This window comes from Podarcis vaucheri (genome assembly GCF_965113315.1).
Source record: "Podarcis vaucheri genome assembly, chromosome: 11".
Taxonomy (NCBI): domain Eukaryota; kingdom Metazoa; phylum Chordata; class Lepidosauria; order Squamata; family Lacertidae; genus Podarcis; species Podarcis vaucheri.
The window spans coordinates 9,281,270-9,295,666 of record NC_138749.1 but is presented as its reverse complement, the minus strand read 5'-3'; the positions used below and the strand labels follow the sequence as shown (position 1 = coordinate 9,295,666).

The following is a 14,397-nucleotide window of genomic DNA, read 5'->3' as shown; positions in this document are numbered from 1 at the left end:
GTCAAAGAACACACAGAAGAGTTCAACTACTTGAGAGTGGGTAGTTAATTTAGCAACTTCTGTTTCTAGTGGCTACCAAAGCAGCAGTTGCCTCAGGCTAAATTCGCACTCATGGAGTTGTAGTTAACAATGTTCTACTCTGAGTAGAGCCATATGAATAAACATACCTAAGTTACTTATGTCCATTACTTTCAGTGGGTCTACTCTGAGTATGACTGTGAGTATCAATGTGGATACAACCCATCCAATCTATCAGTTAATATGCAATAGGAGAGAAATTACCACTTACAAGCTCAGTTTTTTGCTGCGTAGTTATTTGATGCGATAACTGCCTCTTATCTATGACAGTTAATAAAATTGATACATTATGGATTGTCTTGTTATTTCTCATGCTCAGATGATGAAAAGAGCTGTTGTACATGAAGAGTATAAGATAAGGACTCACCCTTCAGCTACTGCTGTCACTGCTGTACCTGTTCTGTGGACAGAAGACTTGAGTGCCCAAAGTTGTCATTCTGGCTGTTTTTGACCACCAAACTCACTACAAAAGCAAACAAAAACTCACATGTAAAAAAACTTTTTTTTAAACGCAGCGAAACAAACAAACAAACAAAACCAGCAAAAGTTTAGCAGGTTCTTATCATTCAACAAGTTTTCAAGAAAGGTGAAATCGAATTAGTAGGTTCTTCTCCTTATATAGAATTCCCTATCTGTATGTATATATCCACAAGCATGGCCAATACTCCTAAAGATTATCTCCTTTGCATAGCCTGTACATTGCGCAGGAACACAAATGCATTTTCCTTACTCATAAGCCGACAGTTAACCTTCTCTCTGGGTTATGAGTATGCTGCATTAGAATTACAATTGCAATTACAACAACCGTTTGTACATTTAAACATGAGGGAAAGCACTCCATATTTTTTTAAGTCTAGTCATTTTATTTAACAAGGGACAGTGGTAAATGCCTGCCTGACCAGCTCTCTTTGCTGACACATCAGTAACCAACCACAGACTGAAATTTTGCAAGATTCACTACTTAACCCTGCACGTGTTTAATCAAAAGTCAGCCTTTTCACATGTGTCCAGCCAAATTCTTGAATGCAGAAAAGACAAGTGCATGAACTTTAGACAATGGCATACCCATGTATTTTTCTTACACCAGTGGTCACTGAACTTTGTATTGAGACCTATCTTTGCTATTTTCAGATAACATTCTCTTACCTTCTGGTCACTATATGAGTGGATGTCTAATAGGGTTCCAAATTAAAACCAACTGCTGTAATTTGTCATCAATCTTTATCCCAGTTGGTTTTTGTCCTGGATCTGAATTAATGTTATGGATGGATGGATGGATGGATGGATGGATGTATAATTAAGAGTTTTTAATTGTTTTTCTAAATGCAACATGCAATATTGTAAATCACATCAATATGCCTCATGGGAAGTAAATAATAATCATCCAATTTTGAGAGGCTTCATTATGACTGTAAAACCAACATTCTCACTCATATAAAGCCATTCACTCCTCATGAAGGAAAGAACAGGACAGTGCTTGCATCCTCTCTCACAAACCCCACTATGTACATGTTGGGCGGAGGAAGGTCGAAAGCAAGCAACCTCACGTGATGATAATCAGTCAACTCCTGTGCAAGGCTACAATTAACTCCAAACAAGATGTAAATATATTACAATGATGCACCAGACCATGGTTAGCGAAGGCTTCATTTTTCTTTCAATGTATTTCTGCAGGCTTAAGCTGGTAAAAAGGCTCATAGTGTTGTTTTTTAGGTCATAACTTTGAAGGAAACCAGACATTTCAGTTGAAGTCTAGCACTTACTAAATGTTTTGAGAGTTACAACAGGAGTGCTAATTTAAGTACTGTACTGGGCTGGAATTGGAATGCTGTAAGAAGAGTTTTCTTGTCAAGCTTCTCCAAGTAGGCTTCACTGAGTTTTGATGACAAGCTACATCTGCATTACTTGATGCTGAACAGCAAAAATGGTAAGGATATGACTAGTTCAAGTAGGGTAGGTTATGTGTGTGGGGTCCCCCCCCCAATCCTGAGGAAATTAAAGAGTACCTTCCTGCAAATAATTATTTCACCATGCTGAACAGTTGTCCAGTGGTCCATATCCTTATAATTTTGCTCATCCCCAACTACTGGCCATGTTGGCTAAGAGTGATGGGAGGAACTGGAATTCAACCACATCTGGAAGGACATACCGTATTTTACGCCCTATAGGACACACTTTTTTCCCTCCAAAAATGAAGGGGAAATGTGTGTGCGTCCTATGGGGCGAATGCAGGCTTTCGCTGAAGCCTGGAGAGCGAGAGGGGTCGGTGCGCATGACCCCTCTCGCTCTCCAGGCTTCAGGAAGCTATCCGCAAGTCTTGCAAGCCCGGTGGGATGTCCCGCGGGCTCGCAAGGCTTGCGGGCAGCAGCCTGCAGCCCAAAAGCTGGGGGACAGCGGGGAGGCGCAGCGCCGCCACCCCGCTATTCCCCGACCTGATCTGGAGGCTGGCGGGGGGGGGAGAAACAAGCCTGCTTCTCCCCCCCCCCGCCAGCCCCACAAGCTCGGGGGATAGTGGGGTGGCGGAGCGCCGCCACCCCGCTATTCCCCGACCTGATCTGGAGGCTTGGGGGGGGAGAAGCAAGCTTGCTTCTCCCCCCGCCAGCCCCACAAACTCCGGGGACAGCGGGGCAAGCTGTCCCTGAAGGCAGAAAAGGGAGACGGAGCGCTCGTCTCTCTCTTCTAGCTTGGGGATGGTTGCGCTGCCCCGCAGAGGCTAGGGAGGCTGTCCCTGAAGGCAGAAGGGGGAGACCTAGCACTCCGTCTCCCTCTTCTAGCTTGTGGATGGCTGTGCAAACCTGGGGGGGAAATAAAAATTTTCCCTTGATTTCCCCCCCAAAAAACTAGGTGCGTCCTATGGGCCGGTGCGTCCTATAGGGTGAAAAATACGGTAGGTTCTATTATCCCTGCAATAAGGGGGGTGCAGCAAAAATGATGCATCTCCACTCCACTCCATTCTATACTTCCATCACATTTTCTTCCTCAATTTTCTTTACAGCCACAGCTGCAAAGCTAGGATTCTAGCAAAATCACCTGGGTATATACTTTCGCTCATATCTAGTTAAAATTATTTGCAACACAAAGAAACCTAAAAGCTAGCCTCTTTTCTTCAAAAACTAAGGTTGAGTCAAGTTGGTGTGGAAGACGACCTTTTGGAAGGTTGAGTTCCCCAATCAAACCACCTACCCGAATCTTAACCACTTCACTGCCATCTGCATTTCCCATTGATCACTGCTTCATCAACATTATTTATTTGATGTCATTTAGCTATATGTTGTCATTGAAGGCAAACAAAACTAATTCAGAGAGCAATGCTTCATCTTGGCCATGAGTCCTGGAAGACCTGCTCCCGGCCTTGCAGGTCTTTTTATTCACCTGGCCTGGGAGGGTGGTGCCCTAACTGACTCCAGCTTCAAAAGCTAAGGTTGCTGAACAGACTATTATTGAGCTGCAGTATTGTTGGGGGGGGGGGTGTTACTGTTACTGATATTATTATTATTATTTTGTATCTTTATCTTAGATCTTATGATTTATGTGGAAATTGTTCAATTTGGCTGTGTACCTTTTGATGTTTTATTTATTGTTTATGAGTACTTATGTCTGTAATAATGTAATTTTTTTCTGTGTTGTAAGCTGCCTTGATTGATTGATTGTTCATTAACAAGCACAACAAATGGGCAGAAAACAGTCCCAGTCACAGGATTAATAGATAGTATTAACAGATCTATTAATAATATTGCATATGCCTTATAATTTTAATAGATCTATTACTTATGCTACATATATCTTACAATTAGAATTCTCTGATGCTGTAGATTGAAGATTATTATAGAAGGCACACTGAACATGCTGTGCAAGTAGAGCATTTCACGCATTCAAAAAAAAATAATTCACGAGTTTTTAGTTTAAGGAAGACTAAGTTTAGAAATCAAGTTTTTATGGAAGGAAATGTTTTGCCCCCATTCTACCAAAGGCTCTGGGAAATTACTCTGGCACTTCACCAGACAATTAATAAATTAGCCTGAGCAGCCACCCTAGACGCAGTGGGGTCTACTCTGTCCAACTAGATGATGAGTGAAACAAGAGATGAAAGGATGAAATTAGAGCACTGTTTCAGCAAGCTTTGCATAAACAAATGAGGGTTAAGAAAACAGACTGCTTCTATTTAGTGCTCAGCAGACAATATACCCAAGCCAGCACTAAGAGGAGGGGAAGTATATTTATTACTGTCTGTAGAACATCCTGTGCATTTTGAAAGCTACAACATATTTAATAAAAGTTTAAGAAGGTGGAAACATAGGGTAGTAATGTAAATGGGACACCACATTCGGATCAACCGATTTCCACTTGCTAAAACAGACTTAACTCTTCCTCTCCTCACTCTTGCAACCCCTCTAATCTGCACTGGGGGGTTGAGGGATGCTCCCAAACATGGAGAAAACAGGAGAAAAGGAAGTTCCATCACATCCATTGGCATGGCATAGGGTGTTGCCCATCAAAATCTAAAAGGTTTGGGCACAATATAAAAAGCTCAAAGCCCAAGCTACTATGCCAAGCTAGTCAAACACTCAATACAGGCTGAGGAAAAAAGGTATGATGCAACTGCATTTGCAACACAGTGAGCAATTTTAGTTATTTCATCTCAAAAAAGAGATCATACAACTGGAAAAGGTGAGGAAAGGGGTAATTAAAATAATCAAGAGTCTGGAGAGTTTTACCCATGTGGAAAGACTTGACAATATTTCCTGGGGGTTTTTAAATCTAGAAAAACAAAAATGTAGGGGGACATTTGTTGGTTTTTTGTTTTTAAATGACAAACAACATGGAGAGAGTGGATGGGGGGGGGGACCTCTTAAAATAACTCAGGAGCCCCTTCGCTTCTTGATGAATTTCTAATTTCTAATGTGAAGCCATCTAAGCTTGTGGTCATTACCACATATCATGGCAGTGAAATTGTAAGTTGCTTATGAGTCTGTAGTGTGAAATAGTACTTCTTGTTTTGTTTTTTCCATTCAACTGCTTAGCATCAAGGAGTAAAGAGTCTATCAACAGATATCAGCCATAACAGCTAAATGGGATGTCAGAATGTACACCTCTGAGTAAGAGATGCTGGGATCAATACAGGAGGAGAGGGTCAATGCCTTCACATCTTGCCGGCACACCTCCCAGAAACAAAATGCTAGACTAGCTGAACCATCAGACTGATCCAACAGAGCTCACAATATGACAATCTACCTTGGGCTTAGGAGGTACACAAATAAGGATGAAGGTAAGCAAGAAAGGAATCCTGTTCTTGGAACTGCTGACACATCTGTGTTTGATAAATGTCATTTAGGGTGGAATTTAAGCCTTGAATCACCACATAGAACACAAGTGGCCATTGATAACTCCTTATTTTTTCTGTGTCAACTTGGGGTGTTCTGTGCCACACAAACATATCAAAATCAATCAATCATATCTCCCTGGCCCAAGTTAAGCATTCTATGTAGTACATCACACCAATGCAATGGAGACATTCCACTTTGTGGCTGGAAAAGCAGCGCAGCTTCAAGAGGGAAAATGCAGTGATAGGGAGGCGCATTTATTTGCCCTTTGTTACAGAAGCTATGAAATGAAGCATTTCCTGTATTACAAATAACCAACTCGTGAACAATTCTGAAATATTAGCATTGCAACATAAGACATCTCCCTCCCAACTTCAGTGTCTAGACAATTAAACTATTAAGATCTCTGGGGTAAGAAACAGTTCTCTTTTAAGGACACCAAATATTGCTAAAATGGTATTTGAGCATCTCTGTCTACATTCCTGGAATCAATACCTCAATCAACATTTTAGGAATTCTGCTCAATATTTCCAACAAGTAGCATTCATAGATTTGGAGAGATCATTTGCAAGGTTACAGCTAGTAGATATCATATCCTACCGATATTGTATTTGACTTGTTAAGTTGAAGTGGCAGCAGGGTTGCATGGCATACGCTTTCACCTCAGGGCAATACCTGATGATACTAATCCTTCTGCTGTAAACTATTAAGATTTTATCTGCATGCTGTTAAGTCTCAATGAATGGCATTGGGCAATTATGTATCTTTGTGCTGGATTATTCTCATGAAATTCTGACAGCTGAAACGCTACTAACTGACAGGTAAACACTTACGTAAATATATGCAATATAAAATAAGTAAACATTTGCCTGTCAGTATAAAGATACTACAAATAACTGCATGTGTCTTGCAGTTGTAGGTTGTCAGTTCAGGGCCTTTGTGTGTGTTAAGAATAAACAGCTCCACAGTTTTTTCACACATACATCCTTTAAGATAGTACAAGTTTTTCCTGATGATTCAGGAAAATAAACTGCTTTCGTAAACCAAGTGTCAAACTGGTAGTCATTCAACTGGTGCATTTCATTGCATGTTACAAAATTACTGCACCTACTGATAACTGAATGGTGAATCAATGTGCTCATTCTTATTATATTCTAATCTTTGAGCCTTTGTTGAAGCAAAAAAAAGGAGCTGTCATTTCTCTTTGGTTTCCAGTTATGATCTTGATGGCTTCTAAATCCCCATTGGAGAAGATATACGGGCCAGGAAGGGAGGATCATCGGATCAGCAAACCACAGAAAGCAACCTAACAGAGGGTGGGATTCATCAGTCCCGAGAGAAGCCCTGTGTAAGGGCTTCTACTTACACAATTAGGTTTTCCCTCCTTTCCTCCCCATGCCCACTCCAAAACTGGCTTTGGAAACCTCCTGGAACAGTGCATGGAGAGGGATTACTCCATCTGGTAAGCTTGCTCAGACAGAGCATTCAACATAGCGCATTGTTGAATTCCACCCAGAGCAATGGGATTACAGAATCAAGCCAAATATAACCCATGTCATGGATGCAGAACCTGTGGCTCTCCATTGTTCTTGGACTACGACTCCCATTAGTCCCAGATAGCATGGCAAATGATCAGGAATGCTGGGAGTTATCAGCCAGCAAAACCTAGAGGGCCACAGGCTCTCTCTGAAGGCTTATTTCTGGCTTCAGTTCTCATGATCTTGTTAAAATCTATCCTTTCCTTTTTTTAAAAAAACCTGAAATTTGATAATACGATACAAGAAAAAAATCTGTCACATAATTCCAAACATGCTCACCATTAGGGTAAGGGTTACAGTCAATGAGGTGAATGAAGTAGAAATTACACCTTCAAAGTCTATTTTTAAAAGTTCAGAGGGTTCAGCACTGTTTACCCTTATCACTGAGCTGATATAACAATTTCACTAACAGTGGCCTAGTACCTAGTCAAGGTTTATTTTCAAAACTGGACATCCCTGAATTCAAAATTCTAAATCAAGTTTAATTTGTAGAGTGCTGAAAGATCAAAACCAGTTGGTGCATTTTGTCCAAAGAACAATTGTATAAGCAATTCAACAGGTGATGCATGATGTTTCTTCAGGCTACAGATTTTTTTAAAGGTGTCTTTAATCATACTGCACGGTGTTTCTACAATTTCTATTGGAGACTTTTAAAGTTACAGCTTTTATTCTATGGCGCAGCATTAAGCACTCATCAACTGCCATCAAAAGTGAGAGAAGTCCTTCATGTAAACAGAAGATCTAGTTCAACCCCATGGCCTTAAACATCCTCAAAGAACTGACATTTTGAATTTCAGCAGTTAATGGAGGTGACTGCATTGAGCTGACTTGCATTAAACTCTGTTCTCAAACAACACACGAAAAACCATACCCTTTCCCCTTTCATCACACTGGCTACATTAAAACAGAGACTTTAATAATTCTTCCTATAGCACAGGCTCTGCTATTCCTGGGAACACATTATTGAAAAAGCTAGGCAAAACTGGCAAATCAAGGGGGTGGATTGAAAACTGACAGGTGATTTTAAAATCCTCACTGAAACTGAACTGTCAAGACTTTGCTGAAGTCCTGCTAAATGTAAACAAGTATCACCACTGCATTCTATAATTCCATAGTCTCGTAAAACTAAAAGATGTTTGTAGAAGCAAGAACAGATTTCTTAGCTGTTTGAGACAACACAGTAGATTCAGCCAAAGTTCCTTGGTTCAGGTTTCAGGCCACTTACTATCCAAAACATGGATAATTCTGACCACTTTCGAACACTGAGGAAATGGTCAACTTAGGCTCTTACCTGCAAAGTTGTCCTCCTGCAATTACTGCAGGTGCCACACTATACTGGGTACTTTTCCCCTCTGACCAGTATGAGGCAGAAAATACCAAATCATTTTCTCAGATGGACTCCTTAGGACCAGGCTCCAGGAGTTATTTCAGAGCTTCCTATAACACTAACCTTCACTATTTGAACTTGAACAATAACAGTATCATAAAGCAACCCTTCAGTAACAACAATGATCGTCTCTCCACCCATAAAACATAGACTATACTGCCCATCCACCCCTTTCCCCCTGGACTGGCAAAACATTAATAAAATAAAATGAAACTCAATTACAAGCCCACAGTCAGTCATCTGGTAAAGCCATTACGTAAGTCCCAGATACAAAACAAGACGAAAGTCTTCCAAAACAAATACACTTATCTCTTCCCATCAGTAAAGTATAGAGAAATATGCACTTTTTGTTCCAACGAAGGACGGCTGCACTAGCACCCAAGACAATGCCATTTCAAACTGGGTAGTATCAAAGCAGTACACACACACAAAATTGGGAAGAATACATTTGAAACACAGCCAGGTAAGAACAGACTGCTTGGTTGGAACAAACAAATAAAAATGCCAAAGGGGGCTAATACATTTTCTGCAAAGGGGGCCCTGGTTACTTTGTAAGCCTCCATATTAGAAGCTTGTAAGCATTTAGAAACAGATGTCTCAGAGGCTCTTGCCTTGATTTTTCTTATCACAGTAAGTAAAGGAAAATCAACTAAAATCTAAAAGATGCTGCGCTGGAAATAAAAATAAAAAAACCTTCAGGGCCCTAACATCTGAGGAAAGACAAGCTTTCTATCTTTTGGGTCACTAAAATTTGGATTGAAAACTGGTGAGATTTATGCAAGCATTTTACATAAATTAGAATTAACCACAGACCTGGATAAAGAACTCTGTAGATAACATCACCTAAAAAATCCCTGAGTTAGGAGTGTGTATGGCAACTAGCAACGAACCTTTAAGAAAGGGAAAGTCAAATAACCTTGGAAATAGACATTTAATTCAACATGCAACTTAAATGGGGCCCAGTGTGCTGGGAATTAGATCAGGAAGGCCCATGTGCAAACTCAACCATGAAGTTCAGTGGGTGACTCTGGGCAAGACACTAGCTTTCAGCCTAATTTACTGCTACAGGCTGAAATGACATAGATCACCAATATGGACTGAGATGCTGTGATACGAGATTACCCTATGCATGTTGCCCTGTGCTCCTTGGAGGAAAGGTGAAACACAAATGCTATAAAATAAATTCACACATATTACTTCATTTCTGTATGCTTTGGGCAACAACTGCAATTGTGCAAGAACGAGTCCTGCTGTAACATCTTGAATTAATAGGTTCCCTGAAGTTTAGATGTTTTGTAAAGAAATACCCAAATTGCACCACTTACAATTTCAGTATGTATTTTTTAATATTACAAAACAACATTTCTATGGAGATCAGTTTGATTATTGTTGCTGAGCTAGTATAATAAAATTGATAAGAGTGTCTTTGTCATGTTATTCTGAGACAATCAAATTAAGAAGCACACAAGCTTTCCACTGACACATACTGGTAACTCTTATACAGACCTTAAAGGCAGCTAACCTTGACTTCAAGACAAAGCGGTCTGCAACATTTTTTCAATGTAAAGAAAGATTTTAAAGAAAATCTTTCCTATTTCAAACAATACATTGGACCGAGCCAAAGTCACAGTATCTACAAAGCAACAAATGCAAATGACAATAGACAGAAACACATGTGGGGATTCACCGTACTTGACCACTTCCTCTCAAAAAGGAAAGCCATACTAATCTTTAGAAGACATGCCTGAAAACAAGTTACTGAATACAACAGATTGTCTAGAAGTTTTTGATTATAATGGTAGGCTGCAGTCTGTATCTGACGTAGGAAAATGTGTATTGTAAATTCACAATCTAAACCTTAAAGCTAGCATAGTGACTCTGTTTATGCTGGAACAGATATGAGAGGCATCATCTTATTTATTAATCCCAAAATAAATTGTATCTTGGATTGCTTCTAAGACAGACAATGTTTACGGTGCTAGGTATTTATTGCTATCACATTTGTAGCAGAAGCTCATCGTCACCACGGAGAATAATTCTATTAAAAATAGCGCTTCTGTAGTGGAACTCTTTAAAAGAAGCCATACTAATATAAATAATATAGATAAGTAGTGACATTAGCACGTTTTTTTTATCACCTGGTTTCGTTAGTTCACTTTTGAAAGCATACTATAAATATACTTGGGGATGATATTTCATAGCAGTGATACCCACGGAGTCAAGCAACTCTAATTCTTAGTTTTATCTAAGCCCTAAAGAGCAATACTAAAGCTCTATCTTAAATTGAAGTGGGCAGAGGGGTTGCTGAAGTGGAGATGAACCTTTTTTAAAAAAAACAACCCCAACTTCAACTATCTTTCCTTTCTAGGGCTGAACTCTTAAGCCAAATACAGTTATTCAAAGGGAAAGTCCCACTGAACTCTGTGACTTACTCTTGCATAAGCATGCACAGGGTTGGGTTGCATGGGTGAAAAAGCATATTATTGATTAAGCTCTGTTAAACTAGAGGTTTGGTGGTAACTGCAGGATTCCCAATCCTGTGTTTGCTGCTGATGTGCAAAGTGGAGGAAGGCATCCACAGGGGAGCCGACTTGGGGGGAAAGGGAGGGGGTTGCTTAACTGTTCCTCTGCCAGCTGTTACCCCAGTTACCACCCTTGATTTAGACATTTCAGGAAAGCACAGGAATCAGCACCGGTAAGAGTGAAAGCTGCCAATTCACAAATGCCGCTGTACTGCAAATTTGTCAATCCCCCCCCCCATTTTTTACCCATTCATTTAATGCAGGTTTCCATTAATTCCTTCAACTTTATAGTTTTGCACAAAGACTTGTCACACTTGCTTTGTGGTTGTTGTGTTTTTTTTACTGTTTGCTATATGGGGGGGGGGGACCCAAAACTGAAAGTTCATTAACTCTTCCTACACCCAAATTTGTTACAAATCTATCCCACTTTTCTTTCAGCTCAAGGTGGCACAGCTAGAATTTTCATTATCTTCACAACCACTTGAGGTACGCTTGGCTATGAGGTAGCTAATGGCGCCAGTGAAATTAATGACATAGCAAACAACTGAAATTGGGTCTGGTATATCCAAATCAACCACTTTGCCTATTCCCCTACACTGAACACTATCCAAAGACAAGAAGGGAAGAAATCCTAAACGCTGTTGTCAGGGGTTCAGGAGCAGAGGCGAGGGCAAGGGAGGAAACAGAGAGCGAGGGGGAGGAGGCAGAAGAAAAGATGAGTGATGAGGACGACCCGAGATCTCCGAGTCTTTCCAGTGAATCAGAAGATTCACAGGAAGGAGCGCCAGTGGCCAGAGCAAGGGGGAAGCTTAGGGGGACACCCCAGGAAGAAGGGTCCAGAGGGGGCTCAGAGAGCAGCAGTTGGAAATCGGGGCCAGCATCACCAACAGAACGCAGTGGAGAGGAAGGGCGCCAGGTACCGAGCTCTGGCAGCTCGCAGCAGGAGGGAGGGCATGAGTCAGGAGTGGCCACACCTCCATCAGGGAGCGAGGAAACGGTCAGGCGGCAAGTGGAAGGTTGGGCGCGCGCGCCAAGTTCAAATACACAGGAAGGTGGTGCAGTAAGCAGCCCGGAAAGGGAGCCAGGTCCTAAAGCCCGACGCAAGGAGACAGAAGGGTCCGGGGGGTCAGCGTCAGAAGCGTCCAGAAAGGAAGAGACCACGGGGGGCAGAGGGACCCAGAGAAGAACGGTCAGGCGGAAAAGGTGGAGTAAGGCTAGGGTACTTAGCTGGTGTACAGGGGGCGGAGACTCAGACGGAGCTTCGCTGGTCTAACCCATAAGACGTAGAGTTGCACGCAGCAGCTGGAGAATGGAAACTGTAACTCAATAAAGACTTTTACAAAGTGATTGCTGGCTAGCGTGATCCTCTGTGAGCTAGGATCTGGAAGCAGCTCTGACAGCTGTCATTTATTTTTGCAATTACACTTAAATAATTAGGGGTGGCAGTCAGCTAAGTTTTACTCAAAGTAGCCCATGATTAAACTAGTGCCATGAAATTCAACAGGTCTGTTCTGAGTAAAGCTTAGTTTAATACCTTCCTAAATGTGGACCCTTTAAACAGAAAACTGAGTGCTATATGCCAGTCTATAAAAAACAGGGATGTTTATAAATAAAAAAGTGGTTTCCAACCAGTGTGCCGTGGCACCCTGGGGTGCCTTGAATGATGGTCAGGGGTGCTGTGGGCAACACTGGCCTCTGTCCCTCTTTCCTTCCCTCCTCTGATGCCCTCTCATGTCTCTGCCTCCAAAAGGCTTGCACAGCTGTTTGTTCCAGCAGCCCTGGCTCTCCGGCTCTCCAGAAAAATGGTGGCTCTGGGGCTAGCCAGGGGGTGCTTCCCAGGCCCCTGTGGAGCAGTGGGAGGCACCTCTCTTTGGGGCAGGGGAGGCAGCTCAGAGACCAGGGACAGCGACAGTAGCTGCCCAAAGCACTCCCAAGGACAGGAGAGGAGGGTGAAGGCACACTCCACAAGGGAGGGCGTTCGAAAAAGGTGAGGGGCTACCAGCTCTGCAGGCAAGGGGTGACATAACTGGGCTCCTGAGCCCCACAGGGGTGCTGCAAAAAGAATGTAGTTGGTCAAGGGAGCCGTGGACCCCCAAAAATTGAAATCCTCTGATCTAAAGTAATAAAAACTACATTACAAGGGCAATTGGGGACTTCTGAATAGCGTAACTAGGTGAATAGATAAGTATAGCCAATTATCCCACTTTTTCTTCTTCTCTATGTCTTTTTCACACTTCATCCCATCCTCCAAAAAGCACATGCACACACACTACTAGGAAATTAGCACCATTAACAAGAGCTGATAAAATTACACTTGAAGTCGCCAAGTAATAAAAATCCACTCTGGATCAGTTTCTCTTTTCGGTACACAACTTCCTCATATCATTGACCACAGATAAACAACATATCACAAGCACGTCAGTTATATTGCTCAGAATATCTAAGACCTTTTGCCATATACTTGGTCTCTCTGCTTCAAAAGTTCACATTCTACAAGCAGCTCTGAGAAATAGCAACTAAGGCATATATTTGCAAAGAAAAGTGGGCATTTGGAAGGAAATTGCCTTTACATGTTTATTCTCTTTAAAAAAAAAGCAAAATGAAACACCACAAAAGGAGGAAGGGACTGAGGTGTAATTGCATTTCCTCAGATGCCACTTTTAGCATTTCAGTTAACTACTTTCGCAGTGATGGTTAAAGGTACACCTATTCTGTTCCTCTCTCTTTTATTTCACTAGCCAGCGTGGGATGAGGCGTCCCATAATTAGAACCTGAAGAGACAGAGGTTTAAATAATTCAAAGACGAAAATTGTCAGGTTTCAAAACCATTTAAGAAGCATTATTTGCAATGCTTACATTCTCTAAGACACCAAAAAGCTTGATCTTCTCTTTACCTTTAATATATTTTTCAATTTTATTGGCTAGAGTAAACATGTACTTTGAAACATTTCCGTAAGTGCTTCCAACACAGTACAGGCGCTTTGCAGATCATGTTATCCAACATCCATCACCACCGATCTTGGTAAAATATTAAAACATAGTTATTATCATAATCAATGATACAGATCTAATTTTGCAGCTATGTTTAACACATTTGAGGAGCCTTCTATATTTCAGTGTTAATTCTTTGATCCTTATACCTAGCCAAACACAGACACTAATTAACTCCTCCAGCTATGGAAGAACCATGAGAGTATTCCTCAAGTTTATTGCTCAGTCATTCTCAGTATATCAGTTGAGAACTCCCCTCTTGAGACAGAAAAATATTACTGCTGCTTTTAGGGAAGACTAAAGTACAAAGGAAAGAACCTCACAATTAGAACAAGATATATTTGTCCTTTATGCAGCTTATTTTATTCAGAGCCTGTTATCAACAGCAAATGAACTCAAAATGTCCTCATAAACTGGATCCCCCAGAGTCGCAATACTTCAGAAAGGTTTCGTGCTATTCCTTTCAATTTTTTAGAAGGCAGAAACAATAAAACCACAAATGAACAATAAATGCTGCCCTTGTAACAAGAAGCTAGGAAGGATCTACAGCAGGCATCCCC

The 14,397-nt window shown here is 41.3% G+C and overlaps 1 protein-coding gene across 6 annotated transcripts in view; it reads right to left on the bottom strand.

Annotated features, from left to right (window-relative positions):
* ARK2N (arkadia (RNF111) N-terminal like PKA signaling regulator 2N) overlaps positions 1–13,617 on the bottom strand; it is a 47,778-nt gene extending 34,161 nt beyond the window's left edge. The window contains exons 1-2 of one of the 6 annotated variants that reach the window (XM_082242068.1): positions 13,527–13,617; positions 446–541 (exon numbers count right to left, since the gene is read on the bottom strand). The gene's annotated coding sequence lies outside the window, so the exon portion shown is untranslated. Of the gene's footprint in view, positions 1–445; positions 542–13,526 lie in introns of those variants that run through there. The other 5 variants (XM_082242062.1, XM_082242064.1, XM_082242065.1 and 2 more) reach the window with 5 other exon arrangements.
* Positions 13,618–14,397: the final 780 nt, after the last annotated feature.